The following is a 13,726-nucleotide window of genomic DNA, read 5'->3' as shown; positions in this document are numbered from 1 at the left end:
TGAAGTGCAAGTGAAATGACCAAAAAAAATTATATTCAAATTATGAGTCTGTTTGGTAAGAAAATGAATATTTGGTGATCTTTATATTTTCAGTTTCGGAAAGAACAATAGCTCTCTCTCTTAAAGTGTTGCAGCTTCAAACGCAAAACTGGGAATTATAGGCTCTGAATCTGACTTTGACTCCAACATGAAAGTCGTAGCTTTCTCTCTTATCTTTCCGACGATTATTAGAACGCCTCAATCGGATTCCCTAAACTCCAGTTATGATCGTTTCTGTGCAGACTGCTAAAACTGAAAAATAAAGTGCGAAAATTAAATAAAGCTAAAAATAAAATAAATTATAAAAACATATTAAAACATAAAAATAATTAAAACAAATGGAAGAAATGCTTGAGTACAAACATGGAAGAACGTGCATCAAAATGCACTGATCAAATTCCCCCACACTTAAACTTTTGCACTCCGAGCAAAATGAAAAACGAAACAAAGAAAGCACAAATACATCAACAGTTACTCATCCGAGGCTACAAATCTTCTTCGGGTAAGTTTGCATCGACGGGTACTAATCTTGCACATTAAGGACATCGTAAGAACACTAATTAACCACAGTTATGCAGACATAAGCCTCCTAAATACACAAACCAATTCAAATCATATTATTATACCATAGCCTAACTTACTCATCCTTTTTGCTCTTTTTCATTCAGGCGCAATCACATTAAGCCCGTTATCTCCACACACTTATAGCAAGACAACCGGTTAGTGACTCTGATCCTTTTCTGCACGGGGTTCTGGTACTTACGTGGCATAACCCTTTGTTTACTCAGTTGTAGTTGCGGGGGATCGGACCGTAATCCTCCCTACCAAGTTCAGCACTAGAAACTGCTGAACCAACTAACAAAGAGTCTTGAAATCTTTTTTTTGAAGGTTCCACAACCGCTGGGTTAAGTGACCGGGTGAGGGTCACCAAACTTAGAAGGTGCACCTTTTTCTTTTTTTTCTTTTTTTTTCTCGGAACATTCACTTATATTCATCGGCTTCCCTGTGTAAAGTGTGTGAGAGATGGTGCCGACTGCTGAAATAAACTACTCAAGAGCTGTCAGAGAATGAGAATTTAAGGCTAAAACATAATAAAAAATTCAAATCGATTTCCATATGCAGGAGACTTACGGTGTTAGAACGATACCGATCTTCTGAATTTTCCCAAGTCTCCGCAAACTCGACTCAAATCAGTCTATAGCCTAAAACTTTCAAAATGATGCATGTTTATTTTAATATAATAACTAAAAAACAAAACAAAGAACAAAGAACAAAAACAAAGAAAAGTAAATGATTCTCTCCCCCACACTTAAAACATGCATTGTCCTCAATGAAAGAAACAAACATAAAATAAAAGAGAGGAGAGAAAGGAAAGAACACACCCGAGTAGTCAAGGAGGATAGGTGATCACATAAGCATCCTTTCTCAAAGAGATATCTTCTACATTTTCTTCTTCCAAAGTGGGGCTCTCATGGAGTAGCTTTGGGTAATGTTCATTGAACTTGAAATTTTTATTAGTGCCTTCGCCTTTTATTCCAGGATCAAAGAAGAATCTTCGATAAATAAAAGTGTTGAATGGGCACGTGATCTTCTTTTCCACAACATCAGAGATCAAAAGATTGAGGGGATGCCCCACTACTTTTGTTTCATCTTCCCCTTCAATTGAGACCCTATGCAAAATCATAGATGGGCTAATATCAGAAATTCCAGTCAAAGTCCACCTAATCACCTTCTTATGCTTCTTCAAAACCTGCAATAGCTTATTTTCTTGATCAAAATCAAGGTTAGAAGAAATTATAATTGAGAGTTTTTCATTACTCTCTAAATAAGCGTATTTCAAATTTTCAGGAAGTTGCTTCAGCTCGGGGGAAGGTGGCTGCTCAATGGAAGGAGTGCTTGAGGTTGTCGGGATGTCAAGAGTATCAGCTGCATGAACAACTTCATCGATAAGAACTTCACCTGTAGTAAATATGTTACCCTGCAAGGCAGCATCAATCTCAGCACATACAACACAAATGTTTGTGTCAGTACAATCAGAACATGAGTAAACATCATCAAAATCAGACAGTGATGGAAAATCAGATGCAAGCAAATCAGTACAAGTATCATCAACATTTTCAGAAAGCGGCTCAATTTGAAAAATAGAATGCTCTTCCAAGGGTTGTTGGTTTGATCTTTGAGCTTGCTGCATGGCATTCATCAAAGTGGAAAGCTGTCCAATCTGTGTTTGCAAAGCCTGAAGAGTAGAATCTATTTGTTGTTGATACTGGAGATTATTCATAGCCATTTGCTTGACAAGGTCCTCTAGTGAAGGTCCGGAAGATGCAAAAGTGGTAACTTGGGGAGGGAAGAATCTTTCTAAGAACACTTTTTTGAGATCATTCCAACTTGTAACAGAGTTCGGCTCAAGGTAGTATAACCAATCTTTTGCAGCACCTTGAAGTGAGAACGGGAAGACTTTCAACTTGATATGGTCTTCTGTTATTCCTTTAGGTCTCAATAATGTAGAACAAACAATCTGGAATTCCTTTAGATGCTTATGTGGATCCTCACCTGCAAGACCACTAAACCTTGGCAACAAGTGTATTAAACCAGATTTCAATTCAAAGGGAACAACAACATCAGCATATTCAATATATAAACCATTATAATTAACATCAAGTGCAGCTAGCTGCCTTAGTGTTCTTTGATCAACATGTTATCAAAATCAAGTTCAGAATCAAAATCAATTAAGCAATGCAGCAACAAATGCGAAACTGCCAACAATGTCCTATAACAGTCATAAACAAATAGAATGAAGGAACACAATTAAAATAAGTTCAGAAAAATATAAAAACACAAAATTTAATCTAATTAGATGAAATAAGAATTTTGAGAATTTTTTTGGGTTTTTTCGACTCTATGAAAACAATAAAAAATTCATTAAAAATAGAAAAACGATGAATTTGGCAATTTTGGCTCGAATTCCAATACTCTTCTAGAGTAAGGGAGTATTAATCGCACGATTTTTCTACTTCCAGTAGGCAAAAACTTTTTACAATCGAACACAATTTTTTCAAAAACTGATTTTTTCGACTCTAAACGCAGATTGGCCAAAACCGTGAGGAAACTAAGGCCTAAACGCGAGAACACTAAACCTATGACTCTAAAAACGATTAATAATAACAAGAATCCCCGGCAACGGCGCCAATTTGATCCACTGTCGCGCGCGGATCAAAAACGAGTATTTTGAAAACGTAATATAGCGACAATGACTCGAGTCGTATCACAAGGATTCTTGTTTTGTTATTAACTAATATAAATAAAATTGGGATTTATGGTTTTAGATCGAGTTATGAACAATAGAGAAAATAAGTGATTAAAATAAGTGATTATAAAATAAGCGGATTCAAAGAGAAAATAAGTGATTAAAATAAGTTATTATAAAATAAGTGATTATAAAATAAGTGATTAAAATTGGGATTTATGGTTTTAGATCGAGTTATAAAATTGCTGATTCGGTTTCTGTCTATCATTGATTATTGTAATTCCAACCTCCTAAGCGGATTATCTATTCCTATTCGATCATAATATCCATTGACAAGCGCAATTGATAGTATAATTTGTATGTTCCTATTATCCGAATTAAGCAAACGGGATTAAGTTTCATGAATTAAGCAAACATGAATTAAACGAACACGATAACGAATTAAGCAAACGATAACGTGACCATAGTTAGGATCATACAACCAAACGAATTAAATCAATATAGTTTATGCAAATCGAATTAAGCAAACAAGATACATAGATTAATATTGAAAGGAATAGAATTGAATTATAATTATAATAACCTCAAGGTCGGAACCTGAATACAGCAAATTGTCTCAAAGGAATTAGTTCTCCATGGAATTCGTACAAGCTTGACTCATAATTTCTTGAATAATAAAAACGTAACAACGAACATTAGCGGCCAGACCTAGGTAAATGGGAGAAACAATAATTCGGATCATAACCCAACTGGGTCAAACAAACATAACCCAGACCCAAAACTAACGATCCAAAACTAAACAAAACTAATGCTGCAGCTTCAAACGAAATTCTGGAAAATATGCGCTTCGAATCTGACTTTGACTCCAACATGAAAGTTGTAGCTCTTTCTCTTAGCTTTCTGGCGATTATTAGAACGCCTCAATCGGATTCTCGGAGCTCCACTTACGGTCATTTTAGTGCAGACTACTAATGCTGAAAATAAAGTGCGAAAATCAAATTAAACCAAAAATAAACTAAATTAGAAAAACATTATAAAACATAAAAGTAAACAAAGAAAATCAAAGAAATGCTTAAGAATAAACATAGGAGAATGTGCATCAAAATGCACTGATCAGCACCATATTTTTTTAATGGAACAATGCGAATAATTCAATTAGTTTCAAGGAAGGTATGCTCGTTTTATGAGTTTGATATTTTGATTCATCTGATGAGTAAAATAATTTTAGGTACATTTTTTTATGTCAATAAATTCACAATTACATGAAAACATCTAGTGTATCTTTCAATTTTTTTTTTCTTTTCAAAATCATAGAATAGTTGGTTGTATGATGTCACCATATTCAATTATGTTAGTCTGGTTGTTATAGGTCTTTTCACATTTGTACAAACTTGAGCTTCGATATCATCAAAGTTATGGCTATTGCCAAACAGAAATGGCTAATCAGTCTCTATCGTTACACATGCATGTATGAAGAATGATTTAGAAAACTCTAAAAAATACGTTTGATTACACAAGTAACCTCTAACAGAAAAAAAAAAAAACCATGTAATGAAATATTGAGAGAAAAAAAATAGGCAACTTCCAAATTCAGATATGTGTCTTTGAGAGTGTGTGTGGTTCTTCCAAATTCGGGTCTTAAAATAATTTCTATCTTTTTGTCTTTTTTAAATATGCTTGTTACGGTTTGAAAGAATTGTGAAAGTTTAAACGACGGGATAGGAGAAAATAGGAATAAAAAAAATATATTTATATTTAAGAAAAAATTATACACTTATTATATTTTTATTGAAAAAAATACAAAGCACACCATATATATATATATATATATATATATATATATATATATATATATATATATATATATATATATATATATATATATATATAGGACATATATATATATATATATATATATATATATATATATATATATATATATATATATATATATATATATATATATATATATATATATATATATATATAGGACATATCATATGAGAATGACATATTTATATGAGAATGTGGGAATGAATTTGAACCATTGAATTTTAAAATAAATGGTGGAGATTATTGGTGAATCTTTTTTTTCTCTCTCCTACATCATTTATTTCAAAATGCAGGAGAGAGAAAAAAAAGATTCACCCATAATCTCCACCATTTATTTTAAAATTCAGTGGTTCAGATTTAATCTCATATAAATATGTCATTCTCATATGATACGCCATATATATATATATATATATATATATATATATATATATATATATATATATATATATATATATATATATATATATAGGGGACGACTCAAGTGAGAGTTATGAGAAATGAGAACAATTAATCACGACCATTAAATTTTGATTTTGTTGATTTTAATGGACTGGATTGGTTTCTCTTTCTATGATCCTTAATATTTATTTTAAATAAACATAGAAAGAAAAATCAATTCAGTCCATTAAAATCAACAAAATCAAAATTTAATGGTCGTGATTCATTGTATTCATTTCTCATAATAACCAAGTGTTCTCACTTGAGTCGTCCCCATATATATATATATATATATATATATATATATATATATATATATATATATATATATATATATATATATATATATATATATATATATATATAATGAGAATGAATAAGTTATATGAGAATGTGAGAATAAATAAGATTCGTTAGATTGAAAAAGGAATGGTTGAGATTAAATTGTGACCTTTAATAAATCATGTGTCATTAAGAGGAAAGAGAAATTATTAATCAAATTTTAAAAAATATCTTTTAATCCCAACCATCTTAATCTACTCTACTTAATATAAATGTAAGGTTGTCATGATGACAACCTTGGACAAAACCCTAGCTTCAAGATGATGTGTCATCCTCTCAAAACACTCAAGATGATGTGTCATTCTATCAAAGCATTCCAAATTATATAAATTTAATTACTATTTAAAAAATCTTCTAAACTAAAAAATATATCTCTTCATTTTTTTAAACATTAATTCTTTACAATTTATTTTTAATAAAAAGTGACATTAATTTTTTTTATAAACAATATAACTTTTTCACTCTCTCAATTTTCACTTCATAAATTAGTTCTTTGTTATTTTCATCTAATATTTATTGAAGTTTGCTATTGAATGATTATGTTTTTTCAGGTGTATCTTGAAGACCCAAAATAAAATTTGCTCATAAAACTTCTTCAATCTCTCATATTTCTTTTCATAAATTAAGTTCTTTGCTATTTTTTTTAATAGTTATTGTTGTTTGTTATTTTTGATTATGTTTTTTAAGGTGTATTTTGAAGACTTAGCATTTTAGTAAATATCATGGTAAACAATATTTTTTATTTTTTTTGTCATATTTTTTTATTTCCTTCCCTTCTTAATTTTATTATTGTTTATTAATTTTAGTTATTAATATTTGTATTTGTTATTTATGTTTTTAGGCATATTTTGAATATTTTGCATTTTTATAAATATTATGGTAAATTAAATGAATACAACATAAAATATTTATAAAAAAATGAATTTTCAATTTATTATAGTGTTTTATTTTTATTTTTATTTATTCTTATTTTCTTTTATTCCTAATTTTATTATTATTGATTAATTTTTAGTTATGTTTATTTTGTAGGTATACATTTTAAAGCATCACATTATTTTTGGTAAAGAAATTTAAGAAAATGGATTGTAATATTCTTATGTTTTGTTATTTTTATTATTTTTACTCTTTTATTTATTATCTAATATTCAATATTTTTGTTTCAATTATTAATAGATAGTGAACTATGACACAATAATCTCAACTAAAAGAATGATATTCTAATTTATCTTTATTTGGCATAAATTTTTAGTTATGATATTAAATGCTTTGTAAAGAACTCCAAATTTGAAAACCCTAGCACAGCGGCGATTTTGGAGTGAATGGGTAGGGCGCGGGGCCGGCCGAGGAAACAGGCGGCGTCAACGCCACCGGCGAGTGTAAGAGTTTTCTCGTCGCACTCAACAACACCGAAGATTGGAATTAATGCTTCGCTTGTAGACTCAAGCTTGACAGGAAAAGGAACGTTGGAGACGATTGTATAAGAGGAGAAGAATGAGAAGAAGAGCCCCAATCAACCATGGGTTGATGTTATCACTGGTAATCGATCACTTGGCTTGAATATTGAATACACTGCTCCTTCTATTGTTAATGGAGAAATTGAAGTCGTTCTTGAGGAGCAAGACCTGGTATCTGAACTACAATTCTGGGAACATGCTTTAATCATGTATGTTATAGGAGGAGATCTAACTATGACTGCTGTTAAGAAATTTATGATGAGTGTTTGGAATTTTGTTTCACTACCGGATATGTTTTATAACGAGGAGGGGTATTTTATCATCAAATTGAAATCCAAAGTGGACAAAGAACTGGTATTGAGAAATGGGCCTTATACTATATACAGGAAACCAATGTTTTTACAGGAATGGAAACCAAACTTTACACTTGAAGAAGATGCTGTGAGAGTCATGCCAATCTGGGTAACATTCCATCAGTTGCCTTTGGTCTACTAGGGGGAAAGGAGCATTGGCAAGATCGCTAGTGCTATTGGAAAACCGTTGATGACAGATGAATGCACCTCTAAGAAACTGAGAGTCTCTTATGCAAGGGTATTGATTGAAGTGGATATCACAACTGAACTTAAGGATCATATCACCATAAGAGATCCACAGGGTAGGACAGTTGTTCAACCTGTGGAATACGAGTGGAGACCTGAGTTTTGTAAAATATGCAACAAAGTTGGCCACAATTGTGAACAGAAGGAAAGGAAGACACAGAAAAAGTGGGTTGAGAAACCTAAAGAGCCTGACCTAAAGAAGAAGGTCATTGAAAGTCAAATGACAAACAGAAAAGGGACTACAACTAATGAAACAGAGGAAGATTGGAAACTCGTGGTATCAAGCAGGAGGGGTAAAATGCCTATGATAGACGAAACAAGCCAACTGAAAAAATAGAGAGGATGAGGTGGGATGCAGTAATGGATTTGATGTCCTAGGGGTTGGATCCCTAGGAGATGATCACACATGATTCTCACATGGAATGTACGGGGCCTAAATAAGAAATCAAGACACAGGGAGATAGGGGCCCATCTCAAAACCTTTCAAGTGTCTTGTATAGCATTACTTGAGACAAAAGTAAAAAATAATAATGCCTTAAAGGTGAGACAAACTTTTGGCAGTGATTGGGATTGGCTCGATAACTATGAAAAACACCCAAATGGAAGAATTTGGATGATGTGGAAGAGGACTGACCTGAACATCAAAAAATATGTTTGCTCGGATCAGTTTATACATGCTGATGTTTGTGATATGGCAGGTAGAAGGGTATGCTGGCTGACTGTAGTGTATGCACAGAATCAACTTGCTCAAAGAAGAATACTTTGGCATGACATACAACAACTGGCTGGGAATATATATGACCAATGGATTGTGGTTGGAGACTTCAACAATGTCCTTTCTGTAGCTGACAGAGTAGGTGGCAAGCAGGTACAAAGAGTGAGTTTGCTGATCTGGAGGATATGATGGCTCAAGCATAATTGTGGGAACATGACACAAGAGGCCAGACACTATACTTGGACTAACAAACAGGTGCAGGGGGCAATCTATTCGAGGATAGATAGAGCGATATGTAATAGAGCTTGGTTCCTAAAATACTCTGACTGTGAGGTTGAAATTCTTGATGCACACATCTCTGACCATAGTCCCATTAATGTGAAGATTTTTGGGCACCAAGTAAGGAGAAGGCAGAGGCAAGGATTTAAGTTCATTAATAATGTTGTGGAGCAAACTGATTTTATGGACTGTGTTAGGTTGAGTTGGAATCAACCAGCTGAAGGCAGGCCCATGTGCAAGCTGTGGAGGAAACTAAGGAGACTGCAACCAATCATGGCTGGTTTGAATCGTAGAGTAACAACAGGCATGCAATGTATTAGCAACTGTAGGATTCTCCTAGCTGAAGCTCAACAGAAACTGTTAGGGGATATGTTTAATGCTGAATATATTCAAGAGGTGCAGGATTGTACTGAGAAACTTTTACAGGCGACTGAGGAAGAGGAGAAATTCCTTATGTAGAGAGCAAAAGTAAACTGGCTGAAACTTGGTGATGGCAATAATGCGTACTTTCACGCAATTGTCAAAGGGAGGAATAAAATGAATGGAATACACAATATGGAGGATTCCAATGGAAACAAAATCATGGATTTCAAGGAAATGGAGAAAGAGATTTTTTATTTCCATGGCAATCTGGTGGGGAAAAAGGCAGAGAGGCTCCTACATGTTGACATTGTTGCTCTAAGGCAGGGACCTCAACTGACAGAGGTTAGCAAGGCAAGTTTGACCCAACCAGTCACTGAGAAAGAAGTGTGGAGTGCGTTAACCGGAATTGGTGACACCAAAGCCCCCGGAGTGGATGGGTTTACATCCAAATTCTTCAAGGCAACATGGAACACCATAAAGCAAGATGTGATGGAGAGTATTCATGATTTTTTTGAGAATAAGCAAATGTATGCAGCAGTGAACTGTGCGCTTGTTACGCTGATCCCAAAAAATCCCGAAGCTAAAACAATGAAAGAAATGAGACCTATTGCGTGTTGCACAACAATCTACAAGGTGATATCCAAGATTCTTACGGCCAGACTTAGCAAAGTCATTAATGAGGTGATTGACCCGAGCCAATCTGCTTTTATACCGGGGCGAGTAATACATGATAATATATTCATGGCACACAAACTCCTAAGAGGATACAACCGAAAACATCTATCCCCTAGATGTGCCATCCAAATGGACATCCAGAAGGCGTATGATACGGTGGAATGGACTACGCTTGAGACTATCATGCGCGAGCTAAACTTCCTTGAAAAATATATACACTGGATTATGATTTGTGTTTATTCTGTCTCATACAGGTATGCAGCCAATGGGCAAACAACTAGCATTCTGAAAGCACAGAGAGGCCTCCGGCAGGGAGATCCTATATCTCCTCTGCTGTTTGTTCTCATCATGGAGTACCTTCATAGATGTTTGCAGAAACTTCAGAATCAGCCGGAGTTTAAGTTCCACCCGAGATGTGCAAAGCTGGGAATAACAAACATTAGCTTCGCTGACGATTTGATCCTGTTTGCTAGAGGGGACTTGAAATTGGTCAAGCTCCTCATGGATGAATTTAACAGATTCTCGGAGGCAACGGGACTAAAGGCCCACCCTGCGAAATGTAAAATGTATTTTGGGGGCATTCTTGACAAAGAGAAAGAAGATATCATGAAGATCACAGGCTACATGGAGGGCAAACTCCCTTTCAAATACCTGGGAGTGCCACTGTCAAGTAAGAAACTTACATTACAGCAATGTCGACCGCTTATTGATAAAATTGTTGCTAAGGTGAAGCATTGGACAGCAAAATTACTCAGCTACGCAGGGAGATGGCAACTCATAAAGAGTGTCCTTTTCGGTGTAACTTCTTATTGGATGCAGATTTTTCCGCTTCCTCATGGTGTTACGAAACATATTGAATCAATATGTCGTAGTTACTTGTGGTGTGGTACAGAGGATATTCGGAAGAAAGCCCCGATAGCGTGGGAGAAACTGTGTGATCCCAAAGATGCCGGTGGTCTGAACATTACAGCCTTGAAGGAATGGAATAGTGCCACAATCGGGAAGTTGTTATGGAACATCCATAAGAAAGCCAATAAATTGTGGATACGATGGCTGGATACGTATTATCTAAAAGACACAAATATACTGGATTGGCAGGTCAAGCAAAGTTGCTCATGGATAGTAAAGAAGATAACGCAAGTGAGAGACACTATGTGTGACACACCATACTGGCGGAAAGCTGTCCAACATGGGCGATACCGTACGGGTGATATGTATAAAGAGCTACGAGGTGCGAAAACTCCGGTGGCCTGGAGAAAGATGATGTGGGATAACTATGCACGTCCGCGTGCAGTGTTCACACTATGGATGAATTTGATGGAAAGGCTGCCAACTAGAGATAGATTGATCAAGTATGGTGTTATTATAGACAAGCAGTGTTGTTTTTGTACTAAAGAGGAGAGTATCAAGCACCTTTTCTTTGAGTGCAAAGTCACACAGAGTATTTGGCAGAAGGTGTTACAATGGATGGGGCTGAACAGACAACCTTCATATTGGACGCGGGAAACTGAATGGTTGATAACGGAAACGAAGAAAAAAGACTTAAAGAGACAAGTCCTAAAGATAGCAATTGCGGAGACGATTTATGAACTTTGGCATGGGAGGAATGACATGAGTTTTTCACAAAAACAAATGAATCTGAACATGGCAGAGAGTATAATACATAATATTAAGCTTAGATGTGGCATGCATAGAAAGCTAAGTATACATATTTTGAATTATACTTAGTTTAGTCGTTGTTGATTCCTGGATCCAAGTGATCGGTATGTAACGAAACGTTTTTGGATAATGAGAATTTATACTTTGACTCCAAAAAAAAAAAAAAAAAAGAACTCCAAATTAATTTCTTAATCTTAAAATTTAAGATTTTGTTTCTCATATATATACACACACGCTTTTGACAAATAATAGTACAATTAGTTAATTTCTATAATCCATACAATCTCATCTCATTGACTCATAATCCAACATGTGACAATGGCTATAATAACAGTATAATAATTGCAAAATATTAATTAAAAAAATTAAATCTTTAAATTTGTTTCTATTCTTTAATTTTAATTCAATTTGTGGTTATTTAATAACCCACAAACTATAAACAACAAATCCTAACTTCTTTTGTGTAATGAAGGACTAGAAAGCAAATTTACATTAATAAATTGTAATCAAATGCTTACTTAAACAAATTGTAATCAAATGTTTACTTAAATAAATTCTAATCAAATGCTTGCCAGTTTTCTAAGAAGTCCCTTGGTTGTAAACTTACCCTTCAACCTTGGGGTACTTAGTTCGAGACTTGGCACCAAAAAAAAATTATCTTATATATTAAACTTTATTTTAAATATTTTAAATTTGTAATTAAATAAATTTATTAAATTAAATCAAAACTATATATCATTTATCATGATTTTTAACATATAATTTTTTTCTTTTTCTATTATTAAATTTATTAGTAAAGATACACAAAAAAAATATTGATTGTTTTTTTAAAATATAATAAATTAATATTTATATATTAACTGTGGAGTAAATTAATTATTTAAAAATATTTGTAACAGTCAAATTGAATTTGTAACTATTAAATTAATAAAAAATTGTAACTGTTAAATTAATAAAATTATAACTGTTAAAGTAATAAAAATAATTAAATAATATTATATTACTAATAAAATAATACATTAAGGTCATTAAGATATTAATCATGCATCCTTTTACCTAAGCATAATTTATATATAATTGTGGGTCTGCATTTACCCACCTTATGTGATCTTCCCCCAAATTTTTTTCTGCACATAGTTTTTAGATTTTCCATTTTATTTGCTGGCACATTTAACTCTTCAATCAAACCCTTAACTTTTCAATATATTATGCTTCAACCATCACCCAAAAAAATTTTAATTGACTATATTATGGTCAACCAGGTGTCGTATTATTATCTACGAGTTCCTTAAATATAGGAAGTCATTATTTTCAACAATTTCTCTTCAAATTGCTACACCTCCAATCACCTTCTTCCATCAATCTAAATCTAAAGAATACTACTATGTAAGCAAATAACAAATAGAAGTAGTTTTTCTCATCCTTTTCAATTTCTCTTCTACATGTGATGGGAGATTGATACTCCTCCATCAGGTGTGACCACGATGATTGGTTACTAAGACCTCTGGTGTATGACTATTTTGCAGCATACACAATCATAGCTATGTACAAATACATAGTTTTGTATTTTCACTTATCATAAATCCAAATATTTACACATATCTTAAACAAAATAACAAAACAAATACCTAGAAATTGTTTTAAAAAATATTTTGGCCAAACAATATCCATTGATTATGTATTATACTTTTAAAGTGGAGTTCATATATCATTTTAGTATATCATTTTATTCTTCTTCTTCTTTTGCTCTATAGATGTTGATTTTCTATATTAATGTGTATTTAACAACTTTCTTTACTGAAATAAATTTGATCTGCGATTAACACATCATATATAGTTCTCTCTATTGATTTTTCACATGCTCCACTCAAATTAGAAAATTTTCACCACAATCACTAAGAAAAGTTTCAGCACAATCATAAAATCATTTCCTCCACTTACATAAATTAAATAAAAAATCATGTAAATGATTAAGAATCTTATATTTTAAAAATTTTGTCGGTTGAATGTGAGATTTATAAAAAAAAAATTTCCTGTTGCAATCTTAAAGTAAGATTTTATTTATTTCAATATTATGCAC

The sequence above is a fragment of the Vicia villosa genome, linkage group LG5 (assembly GCF_029867415.1).
Source record: "Vicia villosa cultivar HV-30 ecotype Madison, WI linkage group LG5, Vvil1.0, whole genome shotgun sequence".
NCBI classification, from domain to species: domain Eukaryota; kingdom Viridiplantae; phylum Streptophyta; class Magnoliopsida; order Fabales; family Fabaceae; genus Vicia; species Vicia villosa.
Note: the sequence above shows the minus strand (reverse complement) of the source record.